This window comes from Topomyia yanbarensis, chromosome 2 (assembly GCF_030247195.1).
Source record: "Topomyia yanbarensis strain Yona2022 chromosome 2, ASM3024719v1, whole genome shotgun sequence".
NCBI classification, from domain to species: Eukaryota; Metazoa; Arthropoda; class Insecta; order Diptera; family Culicidae; genus Topomyia; species Topomyia yanbarensis.
Window position 1 is genome coordinate 401890835 of NC_080671.1, and position 17000 is coordinate 401907834.

Below are 17000 nucleotides of genomic sequence, written 5' to 3' on the forward strand. Positions count from 1 at the left end.
GTATCATTCGAATTCGAGGTAGCAGTACATCTGCTCCTTTATATTTTCTAGTTACAATGGTCGCTTAAATGAAATTTTTCAACCAAAGCACAGTTGTGGTGGGTCGATGTTGCGCAGTAAATAATATAATAGGCACACAAAGTTTCAATTGCAACACATGCGGTGCACAGTGTTGCAAAGCGACGTTTTCACAATCAAAATTCAATAACTCCTGAATCATTGGTTTTGGAGGATGGATTTTTTCGAAGAATTTTCTAGATAAAAAATATAGATGCATCTTTTGATATAATGAATTGAGTGAGTAATCCTCTAAAAGTGAGATAGAAAATTTATTTCCCCAAATAATTTTGCTAGAAGCTCGCTGTCTTCAGTAAAGTTCTAGAAAATATTATTGTGAAAAACTTTACTGAAGGTACTAAAGCTCTATATAGTAACTGTAGCGAGATATGCAGGTTTACTTGGGATAGACCCCTTAAAACAGTTTTTCGAATATAACTTTTTACGTTTACTTTTTATTATTAAAAGTGTCTTCTATAAAGTTGTTAAAAGCGACAAAATACACATTTTTTATAACAACGATGAATCTGTAGCTCTCGAAACAACAAAGTTATTGTCAATTTTCGAATATTTTTAGGTCAATTTACACCTTAAGCAACTTCCTTAATCGCAAAAATTCGTAGAAAGAACTTTTTTCTTTCGATTGATTATAAAAACCCTCGTCTGACGGAGACTGCTGGGTAGGTTACGTATAAAATCAATACTCCTGAAAGCATGGTGGATCGACAGAATTAAATAATTCAGCACGATAATTCATAGATTTATATGGGTACCAGAATTTCCATCGATTTTATTTTGGATGGAGCAGTGTATGAAATTGAAGTCAATATACGCAATCGATTAATTCTTCAACGGATTGTATTATTTTACAAAATTATGTGGAAATGTGGTCGAATTTATTGTTGCATCGATTAACATTTTCCCAATTCATATATCCAACTTTTTTTGGCGAATTGACCTGCGAAGGTGACTATAAGAATCATTCAATAAAAGAATGCACATATAGTGAAAAGTTCTGTTTTCGAAACATATTTCCAATGATACGAAGACATAACGGAGTGTTGATGGACGTGGGTAAAGTTAATTCATAAAAAATGGCGCATTTAAAAAAATATTTTGGCTATACAGAGAGTGTTAGTATATTCATTCACTTTCCATATAATCACTGCACAATTGAATAATATTACTTCAAATGTCATAGCAGAATACTGAAAATTGAGCCAGTGACAGAAGAGAATCTCTACAGGTATCTCGTTAAAAACTTGCTTTGTGGTGTACATCATAAATCAAAATATATTGGACTAATCGCTTTCAAGGTTTGCACAGTTCTTCTACATATCCCCAGGTATTGATCGAAGCTTTTATTTTTTCTTCATATTTAAATTTTTCGTAGCATTCTGCAGCTAAAAATGCAATTTTCGTTAAAAAAAATAATAAAACTTATTTTTGTGAACAATGTTATGATCTTTAATAATGTTATGATATGAAGGAGAGCTGTGCAAAATTTCAAACAATTTGGTTCAGTAGATTTTGAGTTATGCTGTACATCGCATTTACACGGAAACGCTCGCAATTGCATAGCAACTAAATCATAAGTTGTATTTCTGAAATCGACTAGTTAAAATTTGGTACAGCTAAACGATTGTTGATTTTTCTAAACTTTCATTTTTGTTTTTGGAATAACAAAACAGTGGCTGAAACAACTAAACCATCTAGTTGAAAATACGATGCTGTCAGTTAGCATAGACATACACCACCGCCAATCAGCCCATCAAATAAGTTGTATCAACTAATATTCTAGTTGAATTCAAGGTTTGTGCGAGTTGAAAATTAATGCCAAGTTAGTTGTTTCAATCAAATGTATTATTAATAATTTTATTTTTTCGATATTAAAAACGCAGTTTTCTTGATAATACATTTTCATTATTAAATTAGGAAAATATTCCGGATCGCAGAATTTTCGAAATATGGGTTATTTTTGTTCGAAATACTAAATACCCAATTTTATAAAAATCAATGAAAAAAATCGGGGAGAAAGCTTACTACTTTGAACTGAAAGAGTAAATTATTTCTATTACCTTACTAACAGTACCAGTGGTATTGCGCATGAGATAGTGACGTTTAGGACGAAGGTAGTGTGATGCGTGATGTGACCGAAAAGTCGAGTCCAGGGATTCGATGCGACGAAAAGCTGCCGAGAAACTGCTGGACAAGGCGGTCTTGATCTCGCAGTCGAAAGTGCAAACAAATCTGTGATCCACTCGTTTGCCCGGCCGGTATACTCAAACCCGGGGGGCTATCCTGATGTGTCGTAGCGACATTAGACGCTAACAATGTTTTATTTAGTAACAATAGGATAGTATTTATTAACAAAAATAAAATATCGTCTGTGCCTAATGTTGCTACGTCACATCGCTTTTGTCTCGGGGTGTCCAATTGGCCAAGCCGCATCACACTACCTTCGCCCTAAACGTTACTTTCACAATGGTTTATGTATACTCTCCCTTTTCAGCCGCAGTCTACTCTGCCTATAATCAAAGAACATAAGACTGCCTCTGGTGTCACCAGTTTTCTTAAAAGATTAATGTAGCTAACATGACGTTTCCCTTATGGCGATTTCGCTTGAACCTGAAACTGGGTCAGGTTCTAACCCCAACCGCTGTCAGTTCATACATGTTGACAGCAGTTGGGGTTAGGAACTGACTCTGTTTCGCCTCAAACAAAAACCACATTAGACTAATCCTCGAAAAGGTTTAAATGCCTTCGCTAAAGACATCGACGTGCTTCAAATCGAGACGATCGTTAGATCGATGATAAAATGGTAATTAATTACTCTCCAATTACCTATCCTATTGTCTATCCAAAACACTGCAATGTTCATTTCCGATTTGCTCTGCATAAGACATACTAGTATTTCGTATTGCAACTGATTACCAAAATTTCGTAGATTTTAGAATCAAAATTATTTCCCGTGCTTTAAGCACATGTCTTATAGCAGCTTTCAATCCATATGCCACATATCAACTTTATAAGAAAGTTGCTTTCATTCATCATGTCGCGTAGATATTTCAACGGACGAAGAAATCTCCATCGATGGCACCATCAAAAGCCGTAAAACAGGACTCTGTCTAAACGTCGCGCCCATAAAGAAAGTCGCGAACCCTAGAGCTGGAAAACAAATTAGTAATCAGTAATAAAACGATATTTTTTCACTGCAGCATTAAGTGTTTAAACGACATGCCTTTTTTCGATGTCGCCGGTTTCAATCGCAAGTCGTCTTTGAGTATGACCATGATGGCAACTACCGGTGAAATACAAGTCATGCACTGATCAGCATGATCCAAAGTTAATCGTGTGAACAACTTTTAGCCGGTGCTGGAGTTGACCAGCCCCTGAAAGAACGTCGACACATTCAGTTCAACAGGAACAGGATACTTCAAGTAACAATCTCCTAATCGAACAATTTCACCAAGGCATGTCGAACAACCAGACTCATTGTTGAAAAATTGCTGCAAGTAAATGAATGTCATTGTATTAATAACGTAAAAAGAGCGATAAATACCTTTCTCTAATATTTTCTGCCTTGGTGTAAACCGAACTGATGCCATTTAGCGAAGTCCGATCAATTGAGTTGTGTTGAAATTAGTGTCAGTAACCGTTTATGATTACAGTTACTATTTTCTCTGAATATAGTAGCTCTAGTTAGGACTGGATCAAATTAGCTACGCGATTGTGTTGTCTTCTCTGAGCTATAACCAGCGATGCCAGATGTGAAGACATGTCTGTATTTTGAAGAAATTTGAAATGTTGTGATGACGCGTTTTTCATTTTAAAGACAAATTTTTCGAATATCTGGCTGATTTCTAAAACCGATAAAATTAATAAACCGATTCTAAATCCTGGTCGTTGAATACAAATGAAGGCTTTTTTTTATTCAATGTGAGGATATTTGAAAAATATACCTGGTACGTCTATAACGCCCCATATACGTCTTCAACGATTAGGATAAGGAATCAGTTATTGACTATGAGCAAGATTTCTACCAGATTTCCGAAAAAGTAGTCTATAGATTTGCATACAAAATGTAAAAAGTGTCTTCACAACATTTCTGTCTTTAAAATGAAAACATTTCTTTATATCTGGCATCGCTGCCAAAGAGCTGACACCCAGTTAAGCTCAGCCGGAAACGAATTGGAATTCTGGCTGGTTCCAGTTCGTATTCCGGCTCCAGTGACACAACCGATTCCAGTTAGAATCGGTTGTGTCACTGGAGCCGGAATGCGAACTGGAACCAGCCAGAATTCCAGTTCATTTCCGGCTGAACTTTACTGGGCACATTTCAATCAAATGACAGATTGCATCATTGAATTTTTCAATGTTGGTACGAGAGGTATGACCAAAAACCATGTGCTATAATTTTGATGCTATAAATAAGTATACATATTGACACAGGTTTTTCATTAGGGCCTAAGTCGCAATGTTCTCAAATGGATAAAAATCAGTTTCAATATTCTTCGATTCTTTTCTAAATGCATCTTTTATGATAAATATAAATTATTTTATGACAATGTTTTTCCTAAAGCATCCATGGTTAAACCTTATAACAATATAACAAAGAATTTGATTCCTATAAGTTTTTGTTGGTAGAAACTAAAATAATGCATACGGCCAATTTGCTTTCCAGTCGTGATTTCGCCCTTCAGAATTTGTCGTTTGCGAAAAGGCTAAACCGTGAACTTGATTTCCAGAAGGGCACAGTAAATTAGGGGTAGGCTGTGGTTGTCAAACGACATATATTTTGTGCGCACCCAACATCTTGCCTCGATCCAGCACTTTAGATCCCGTTTTTTGGTTACTTCATCCCAAAAAGAGAATACTGGGTAAGTTGTTTCGCATATCTCGTTTCCTAGTCGTTGAATATTTGTAAAATCTATTGTTTATTGCTTCTTAACCGTGCTAATCAGGTCCGGTCCAGCTGATGTTGAGTACGAAATACTTGCTAGACAGCGAACGATTTTGTTTATGTTTTTCATAAAATACGTACGAAGTTATAAAAGAAATAATAATATTGACAGTTTTAGGTTTTTTCCCGATGTTGGTACGACAGAAATGACCAGTTGCGATGCTATAAATTACAACACGATAATATGAATACCTCTAAAAATTAGAGCACTCTAGTTAGAGTGCGGCGCATTTGACGTATCCAAACGAGCAGAAATCTGACATTTCTATTGTGAATACGTCAAATTTCATGATCGTTTGGATACGTCATGGCCTCTTGGCCACACTCTAACTAAAGTGCTCTAATTTTTAGAGGTATTCATATTATCGTGTTGTAATTTATAGCATCGCAACTGGTCATTCCTCTCGTACCAACATCGAGAAAAAAACCTAAAACTGTCAACATTATTATTTCTTTTATAACTCCATACGTATTTTATGAAAAACATAAACAAAATCTTTCATAGTTTCGCAAGAATTACAATATTATTGTCTGCTGATGCCGAATTTAAGTATAGTATTATTGTCCTGTATTGATAATTTCTATCGTGCCCCGCAAGGTTAAGTGCATCTGGTTATTACGAGCCATCTACATGATACGAGTGGGACATGATAATCGTTTGGGATATAGGTAATTCATATATCGAGAATACACCTAGTTTATTCAATGAAATTGCCCAGGTTCATCGGAAGGTGTGATCTAATAAGACTAGTGAAGGTTTTGTGGCACTGCCCTGGTGTAATGTTTACATGATTGTCCCTATCTTATCTTTGCCAATATGTATATTGTCAATATTAGGATGACCGAACGTCCTGGCTTCGAAGGATATTCCCCGGTCAACTGCAGGTATTGATGTTCTGGAAATTCGTGGAAAATCCATGATATCTGCTTTTTCTCCTCCAAGGGCCGACTGCTTTACCCTCGTTTAACGTTTAAGCCAGGCTTTAAAGTACTGGTAAACCAGGCTTAAAAATTAAGCGAGGGTGGATACCATAAGCCATGTTTTTTCTCTGCTCATGCTCTATTATCTCTGATCCCGGCCAATCAAAACATAAGTATGATAACAAAGCATAGTAGTAGCTTGCAGCTTAAATAATTATACATGGACTTCGCGAACACAAATGTGTTCACATTGTTGTGAGCATATATCGATTTAACATGTAGTTATCAATCTAAAATAAGTTGCTACTAATAGGCTTGGTTAGTTTCATTTTTTCTATAGAGGAAGTAATGTTGAGTTTGTATCGGGGAATCTCCTTGCGACTATTGTGGGTTGTAACTAGCCTGTTCTGGCTATCCTAGTCACTATTCGCACATGCAAAAAAGCAATATACTGCTAATATAATATTGCGGTTTGCTATGGTTGTTATGAGACACTGCTGGGGTTTACTGCTTCCAAGGGCCATTAGGGGGGAAACGGCAGTATAGTGGTTGAACAGACTACAAATTCGAACCTTGATATTCCAGGTTACTTGATCGTTGTCACTCGTTTGCCTGCATGCCCAACAGGTTTCCTTCAATTCAACACAGCTAACGAGACTAAGGTTTGCCTAAATGTTATCAACTACTATGTTGCTTTCTAGCGTAAATTGTTATTTTGAAATGCACTAAGAATCAGCATATAAATGATTTTTTTTCGACAAAAATTCACTCCAAATATGCAAAAGCTCTGTCGTCTGAAAAGTTGGTAAGGAATCTTATGTTGAAATAGTGAATCTTTGAGAAATAACAGGCCAAATACTTTAGTCGAAATGTCAATCCACAAGAACTTATAATATTTATAGTTTATTGAGAAATGTGAATCACGCACAATGCTACTAAAGTAACTTCTTATCGTATCGTGTAAAGCGCCGTACGGAACATAATAAACACATTACAATTAACTTACCGAAAGCAATGTTTGGTACAATATTTCATCATTGATATTTTTACAAACTGCATACTGTCACGAATCCTTTCTGTTTCGTTAGATTTCCAGAAAGTTTATGAGCATTCGAGTATCAGTCGCATGATATAAACCATTATCCTTATTTCACGAAAACACATATACTTCACTAAGATTACTAATTCAAAGTTTGGAAACTTAATCTATTGTTATACAATTGATTTTTTATTCTTAATTTCGAAACTATCATTGCAAACAGAACGGCTTTTTTAACTAAAGACATTGTTGAATTTGAATTCTAGTTTTTGTTTTCCCTTTTGCTGTCTGCATTTTCAGAAAACTGACAGCATCCAAAAACAACAATTTTTTTCAACAATTAGTGATTCGAAAATAATCAACAAATTTAGTTGAATTAGCAATTTTTAGTTGAAACAGTCAAGTCAAAAATCAAAAACTGCAATATTCGTTTTTTGTGATTGCGGGGTTTTCCGTGATATTCGAGGTGTCTCCTGAAGATTTACTGTAACACACCCAATTTTCAATATTTTGCGGTGAACATTTATGAAAATATTGCCTAAATGTTGCATTATGGACTGAATAGACTAACACTCTCGGAATCGCCAATTTTTTTTTGAGTACGATATTTTTTTCAACAATAATCCTACCCCCTTAAGCAAGAACTGATTTCATCAGTAGGTGTCGACTAACGGGTAAAATTTGACAAAGATCGCCGACCACGCCACCAAATATACGATTGGTCCCTTTTATGGGTCATCGTGAATTCGTCCTATATATCAGTGTTGCATTCTTTCAGCATTTTGCTTACACCCGAATTTGGATTGATATTGTAACGTTTTTACGTATTTTAGGGCAGAGCTGTTCGTCCATCATCCAGCAATGTTGATTTAACTTCAGATGGAGCGATCGCCAGTGCAATTTTCAATTTAATTTTCGACAAATTATTGCAATTCATCAGTATTATGCTGTCATTCGCGTAATAGATCTCTATCAAATAAATTCTTGCCATTCCATTTATGTGCTGGTAAACATACATGTAACAAAATTGTAGATTTTTGAAGTTATTAACAGATATTGCATCAGAAACCCTCCCTCTCCTTCAGATTCCGAAACCAACAATCATGTCCACCTTCTTGGTGGAAGAAATACTTATGCCAAATCCTATGAGTTATATGTAGCTAAAAAAAGTTCTTCAGTACACCCCCCCCCTCTTCTTTTCCTCGGCTTAGGTACTTCTCACCCTCCCCGTCGTGCACAAAAACCACCCCATGACCATCTCCTTAGTGGAAGATATACTTATGTCAAAATTTTATTCATCGCTAATAATCACATTGAATGAATAGATAAGGTTTACTTCAAAACTCTCTTCTCCACCCCCCTTTCATGGTCCACTCCTATCAACCATTGGCGCAGTGGGAGAAATACATTTGTCAAATACTAATAAATTTGGAGATATAAATAATTCTTTGCCCAAAAAACACCCCCCCCCCTTAAACTCAGTGTACCCCCCCCCTTCCCAAAAAAAAACCATGCCATGAACATCTTCTTGGGGAAAAGAATACGTATACCAAATTTCATCAAGATCGGACTTGTAGTTTAGAAGTAGTTAGCGGACATACATACAAACATACATTGATTTTTATATATATAGATTATATATATATAGATAATTAGCATTTTTATACATTGGCGTGTAAGCCACAAACAGTTTCGATTCATTTTAGTCCTTGTCAGTAAAATCAGAACTTCTGTACAAACCGTGACATCAGTCTCGATCGTAATTTTTTTTTTTTTTGGGTCTCGTGTCTAGCTGGCAGCCAAGTCAGCTGTTAGCTATTGACGAGGAGAATCCGAAACACAAAAAATATGACTAAATATATGTCTGACAAGTTATCTTTGTAGGATTGTACATAGCTCTAACAGCATCTTGTCCTCCGCGTTCGTAGCAGAAAACATGAGATTAAGATATTTGTTGTATGTATAGTATTTCTAGTGAAGTTGTGTTAGTATCTTAAGAAAGTGCCTCATCAACAATTTATTGGAATTGAACGAATGCAGTGTAAACAGTTCACCAAAAATATCTATTGCAATCTTGTATTTTCAAAAATCACCTCCAAAGGGCAATCACAAAACAGAAATTGCACACCCATCGTTTCATCATCAGCACCGCACTCTCACTGGTCGGAACCCTTGTCGGAACCACCCGCCAGCAGAAGATCAAAGCAATGTGCGATATGAAACTTTTATTACATCTGCTACCAGCACAGCGAGCGCTGCAGCGCCAGGAGGGGGTTGAGGGCATTGGTGCAAACCGATCGGACTTTGACGACGATAAGTGAAAGTGGAATTGCTCATTTATTCATTTGACCTGTCCCTTTTTATTCCCTTGTCGTTATGAAATCATGGATGCCATTTGATCGGAATCGGCACCCTTTGATAAAACAAGCGTGATTTTGCTCTGATGGGTTCAAATTTATCGAAGATAATAAAAACAAACTTCTAGTAGGGTGATGTGCCTATTATGGCAGTAGAGCCTATTGTGACCCTATTTCGTACCCCTTGGTTTCGAACCAAGCATATGAGATAATGACAATATCGATTTGGCTAAAACAGGTGTGCAAAAAAAGCTCAAGTTATATTCTTTATTTGTTGTGCACATACGTATTTAGAACTATCCACTAAATCCAACTTTTAATTAAAACAAAATCACCTTATTGAAATATCTGCTGATCCGCCTCACTCGCGTAGTGAACCGAAACAGGACGCAACGGCGCTTAGCAAAATAAACACTTTCGAGCCAGCATTTACCGCCTCATATCTCGTTATTCCGGCACAAATATATTAAACATTGCACTGATACATACCTTTATTTTAGCTGGAGAACCTTTTTACGATTATTTCGCTTTAAAAGCACTCGTCAAACACTAGAATAGGCCTAGTGTTATAATAGGATAAAACTAAATACGGGGGTTCCAATTATTGGCATGTTTTGCTGATACACTACCACAATCAAAACCAACTTTTTGCATCCATCATACAGAAAAGAATCACCAGTGCGGCCAAACCAAAACATGAACTTGAAAACATAATGTTATGCAATTTCAGGTATAAGTAATCAATTATTTCAAGTTATTCAACTAATTGTTGATCGCAGATATTTTATTTTCATCTGCACATACAATTTGGATCGGGAGGAAGTAATGTGTGATGTGAACTTTATATTCCAGTTGTTAACTTTCGCATGGTTATTTCCTGCATGCGCAGTTCTGGGCGCTCTTCTACTAACAGCTGATGAGTTTCTTTCGTGTGCGTAATGTTTACGTTTGTTTTGATCGGCTGAAAAAAGCAGAATAATTCGTTTTACAAATCACGCGTTGGCGTCCATGATCTGGATACCTAGTTAGAACGACGCAAATGAAATATGAGGCATTGCGTTTCAACTAGATTGTTTTTCGATGAGGTGGAAATCGGCACACCCATGAGGCGATAATTGGAACGTTCAGGTGGGAATAGATGCACAGAATAGAACATTTATTTTCATTTATGCTGAAAATTGAGACAATTCTGCCAAATAAGCATTATACAGATGTTTAAGAAACAGTACACTGATACTTTATTCTGAAAAAGGTTATAGGTAATATGGCTTCTTATTAAGTTATTCAAAAAATAGTGCGACCCTCTCCATAATGGTGCCAAAATAGGCTCATCACCCTATATTCGAATCCACGGCTAACGTGTGATTAAAAGCTGTACGTTTTGTTTTGATTAAGCATCTATTCGTGACTTATCTGGAGAAAAAAACAATCAATCAATCATATTAGGAACCCATCATTCTACACATTCTATTTTAGGATGAAACTTGAACGACGTTGCATAGCATCACCGGATGACCTTGAGAGTTGACCTTTTGGGAAGCAAAGCAACCAGTCGTTTATCAGTAGCTAACAGACGAAAACAAGGAACAAACCATAAGAACCTCGTGAAGCGATGCTACATTTTTATGCTGACACTTTTGACACCGGAACATAAATCAGCACATCTATACTGCCATTATCCTTTGGCGTCATTTTTCATCGTCGTCGAAATCCAACACTTCTTGGTGGGAACATTTTATTAGATCAATTCTGTGATTTTGTGAGGATCTAAAACTTGGCTTTTCAGCGTGGGATTGCTATATTTTCGGGGAGTAAGGCTGTTTATTTGAATGTCGTAATCAAAGTACAACATTTGGTATAGAATCAGGGCCAGTAAGGAGGGGCGAAAAATTTAACGCTACGGTCGTAACCGAACCATCAGTGAAAAGCGACTTTTCTTCTAATGATGTAATTATGGCCCATATACTCGTAAATGGCTAATACTATCATCTAAATACTACATTTGAATGTTATTTCATTTGACACTTTTGCGAACGATTTAAAGTTGAATTACGGCAATTTCTTAAGGAGATCCGGGATGGTAAAAATAAGTGGTCGTGTGATCAACCCCTTAGTTTTTCATTAACTTAGCACAGTCTCCTCAGAACGATATTCGGTTCCTATCAGCTTCCAAATCTTTTCCAAGCTCATACAGCTTATCCAAATATGACAAATCTTTGTAGTTGTCAGCACTCAGCGGATCACTGGCAATTTCATTCGTTGCACCATGGTCCTCCAATTCATAGTCGAAGTACTGCGAAACAAATGGAAAATCGATTTTTTTGTTATACTGATTCAAGTTAAAATCACCTGTGCGTTTGAATATATTATGCAATGCATCAATATTACGCTAACGAAAAATATTCTTGGATCCATTTTGAGTAGCTGCTTGAATTATTCTGCCTCTTCTATTCTAGCTTTCTTCGTCTCAAAGTTTGTTTTTGTTTTTCAAGTTACTCTCGTCGTGCAAAAACTAATTTGCGTATTAATTGATTCCGAACGGTAAGACTCAGTACTACTAAATTTGTTTTGATGTGGTCGGAAGTTTACAAATATGAACCGTTGCATGGTAGTATGGTTTATAAGGGGTTACATACCTTTTTGAGATACAAATGTCAATAAAGCTTGAATGTACGTAAAGGCATAAACCAGTGATATCATTGCATCAAACTTTTAGTATTTTGGTAGTACATTTTTGAGCGAAATAAACAAGCAAAATATGTTGATAATTGGCGGAGTTACAGAGCTGTCACCATTCACTCAAATTCAATCCGAATGAACCTCAATACAGTTCAGCAAAACGCTTGCCTTCACCCCAACCGAAAAAAATGCCGCTATGGATACCGAAGCAACAATACGAAGAAACAGAAACAGGAGCGAATATATCCACACGTGCTTGCATAAGCACGTATCATTATAATGATGAACAGCTGTGAGTATCATCGAGAGAGAGAGAGAGAGAGAAAATATAACAGTATTCTCTTTTCTCTTGAATAGGGGTCGTTTGTTGCTTGGTTGGTTATTTGGTGGAATTGGTTCACGAACATACAAGCTGTTGAATCATTCAGATTCATTGTGTAATGCTGAATTTGAATATAAAATTCATCTGGCCACATTAGCGGTTTTCAGCGTATTTCGCTACGTCAGTCAAGGTTGGACAGAGAATGCACAAAAATAGCAAACGAAAAAAGCAGTTTTTTCCACACCGAGTGTTAGATCTTCGGAAATCGTGGATATTCAAACATCGATATGCATTTCATCAGTTTTTTGGATGTTGGTTCCTCAAATGATTCAGCCCAACACATATAGGTTCAGTTTTTTCTAACATTGTATCTCTAGCTTACGAATATTTGGAATTTTATAATCGTGAACCAAAACGAAGTGGTCATAAGCTTGGTTATGTTATTCGCATTTAACAAGGGCAATATATGTTTCAAACTATGATGTACTACATTCTTTTTCTAAATGTTGTACACAGGCCCGTGCGCAGAAAATTCACAAGGGGAGGGGTTTGATTTTTTTTAACATTTATTTTAAAAGAAACGTACAGAAACCCTCAAACTTTGCAGATTTTTTCAGAGGCCTGAACCTAGTCTAGTGAACCAAACGAATCTGCTCAACAAATTGGGTATATGTTTGTTATCGAGAAGGAGTCATCAAAAGACACCGCCCAAGTAACAATTGAAGTTTTATAGCACGCTACAAGTTCAATCTAAGTTTTATGAGTGGCTATAAAACTATCATAAAACCACAATTGTTACTAGGGCGCTGCATAGTGGTCGGAAACCACAAAAACGTGAACTTAATTCACTAGAGGCCAAACCATCGAATATATTCACAGGGTATCTTTGGACGAATTGTTCCTAAGAATATTCCTCACAATCTGATTAAAATTAGAATTGGGCATGGCTACGATCAAATTAAAAAAATTAACTTTTTATGCTGACGAGGTAGAAAGTCGGTGTCTTCGACAATGTTTTAGAAATGCTCGTGATAAAGAATTTTGTTGAGCTAGTTGAACTTGTATACAATATATATATATATATATATATATATATATATATATATATATATATATATATATATATATATATATATATATATATATATATATATATATATATATATATATATATATATATATATATATATATATATATATATATATATATATATATATATATATATATATATATATATATATATATATATATATATATATATATTATGTATATTATGTCAATCGTTCATTATGCCTAATGTCCATTATGGCTAAGATGCTTATGCCTATCGTATGTATGCCTAACGTAGAGTAGAATGGAGTCAAATAGGTATGGGGGTACAACAGGTATATGACATTATCTTTGCTACTGTATTGCAGAGGTCGCTCGTGTTCGATGAATTTGATACATGGTATAGAACCAATGTAGTATACACAGGTATGGCGAAGAAGGCACTTTGGTATTCGTAAGATGAATTTTACATGAGTGGTGTGAGTGATCACAGAATAAATCGACTTGCTTTCGTCATACCGCTCGTTCCGCTCCCATTGAATCGTGTGAACGTTATGACGTCGACCCGTTGTGTTTCTGGATTGTTTACATATTTTTGGTTGCCAACACTAGCAAACCGTGTGTTTTGCCACACCTATATATACAACATTGGTATAGAACAGAGTCAAAATTTCTCAAGGGACCCATCAAATTAGGTGATATCGCAAATTCGATGGAAAAGCCAATTTTTCAAAATCTGTGAAATTTTCATCAAAATGCCAAAAATCTGCCATCTGTGAAAAAGAATCTGTGATCAAAAATTGTGAAAAAAAATCTGTGACATTACAGAAAAATCTGGAACCCTGCCTACAAATTAGATATATCTACCTACCTGGATGCATAGAAGGAGAGTGACGACACTGTCAAAATTGGAATAATTCTTATTTGTCAGTGTCATTCCAAACGAGTCAAATTAATGTATTTTGACAGTTCGTTTGGAATATCACTGGCGGATAATCATGGCAGTTTTCTTCACTCTGCTACCTACACATTCGCCTTAAACGTTGAACCCAAGCGTACAAAGCCAACGCTGAAGATGATGGGTAGAGCGAAAGAGACAACTAGTACCACGACACTATGTTAACCGTATTTGCAAATGGAGCTAGACTGTACAAGCGATTTTGTGTACGAATAATTCTTGAGCGTTTTTGCCTTTCTCATATAGAAAGGTTATGAAATTCTCTCTGAAAAACGTCAACCTAATCCCGGCCCGGAGGGCCGAGTGTCATATCCCATTCGACTCAGTTCGTCGAGATCGGAAAAAGTCTGTATGTGTGTATGTATGTGTGTGTGTGTATGTGTGTGTGTATGTGTGTGTGTATGTATGTGCGTATGTGTCAAATAATGTCACTCATTTTTCTCAGAGATGGCTGGACCCAAACTTAGTCTCAAATGAAAGGTGCAACCTTCCCATCGGCTGCTATTGAATTTTGGATCGATCGGAATTCTGGTTCCGGAATTACGGGTTTCAGAGTGCGGCCACACAGAAATTTCTCATAAAAACTATAGGAAAAATTAAAAATAGAATTTTTATTTTTGATGCTAAATGTATTCAAGGTGCATAAAACGTCGAGATTTGATGCAAACACGAAAAAAATTTGACGAAGATTCACTTTTTTGGATTTTACACATTTTTGCCTTTCTCATATAGAAAGGTTATGCAATCACTCTGAAAAACGTCAACCTAATCCCGGCCAAATTTTTTTTTCGACTCGTATAAGGTTTCTGGATTTTAACAGGGGCGTAGTTGATGGTTTACGGAGAGGGGTTACACCCCCCTCTACTGTTCACTCCCCTCCTTTAAAAATCTCCTTAAATCACCCCTCAGACCACCACCTCATACCCCTCCCTTTCAACCCCATCATCTTTAAACCACCACTATATTACAAAGCATACCAATTTAAGCTGGGGAGTCGTTCGTTCATGGGACTTTCGCCCTCCTCACATACCCATCCCCGCATGACAAAATGAGTTAGCAAGCAGATAACATTGATCTAATGCTGATTAGGCTAATGGAGTATGATATTTTTTTGTTTCAAGTGTTTCACCGTCGACACGTAGCTCATCAAGTTCGTGGCTGGCATGCCATTGTGTATAAGTGCAATGTGTACTAAGAATGTAATGGACATTTCCACAATTATGTTGAACATAAAAAGCCTCCGTGCCATAGTTTAGAGAAATGAGAAAGGCACAATTGCACCGCTAGGTGGATTAAAACAGGTTTTTTTTTTCAAAATGACATATCTACAATGAGTGACCTTCATTGTTTACTTTCTCTTCTGTTAATAATTCGGTCGCTTTAACATTTATCCCTCAACTCTTTGCATAATATGCTAGACAAATAACTGTCTTTCGATCTGCACTGTAAAATAAGTGAAAAGTGTTATAGTGACGCATTAAAAATCGAAAGAGAAAGTAAACAAAGAGAGTCACTCATTGTAGATATGTCGTTTTAACTATGGAGTAGATATGGATATAGTTATTAGTGATGATATGGTTATAGAAAATTTTGCTTAACCTGAAACTGATCTTGGCCTTCAAAATGATGTCACACATCAATTTCTGTCATTTCCTGATCAAGCCCGTTCCAAAAATTGCTATAATGTCAGGGATCCTAACATCAATTTTCCCCGCTTATTCGTTAAGCCCGGCCCAAAAATACCAATGTTTAGGTTACCGAGACTATTGCCCAACCGAAAGTCGCCTTCTTGGATTTCAAAATGGTGCCAAGCATCCTTTTCCAACATGGAGGAAGTAAACCCGGATTTATCGGTCCCCGATTTAGACTGCCTCAGATTTTGTCATCCTTTAACCCGATTTTGTCAGCCCCATAATGAATTATGTCCGATGGGCTCTAGCAAACGAACCAAGCCGGATTCGATCTATACCGTTGTTGAGCATTTTAAGAATGCAAAAAATGTAAAAATAAAAAAGCGCGAAATGTATACTAAAAAATCCAAAAGGGTTATGAGACTACGTCTAGGGACAAAAAATAAACAAAATACACCGACGGACTCAACAAAACTGGTTTTTACCGTACTCGTGAACCCCGTTCCAAAAATACCGATACCGCCGAGTTATCGAGAATATTGCTCAACCGAAGGTAGCGACCTTGGATATCAAAATAGCACAAAACATCCATTTTCATCATCTACTTGTCAACCTCTTTCTAAAAATGTCCACATTGTTAGGGTTATCGAAGATATCATTCAACCGGAAGTTGCCATCTTGGATTGCAAAAAGGTTCCACTTTTCCATTTTTAACATCTACTTGTCAAGCCCTGTCCAAAAATACCCATATTGTTAGGGTTAGGGAATATTGCTCGATCAACGAATTTTAATAAGACTGTAAAGGAAAATCCCAAATAACAAACACTTCTTTTACGAACTAATTTAATTTACGAACGCCCGGTTTGGTTCGTAAACGTAGGTTCCAGTGTATTAGTTACGGCGTCGTTTATTTTTTCGCGTTTTGTTCTGTGCAAACGCATTGTCTTTCGTCCTCATTGCAGTACATTTTATCAATGTAAAGAATTGTTGTAAAAATTGATGCTGAGCACGAGTTTAATGTT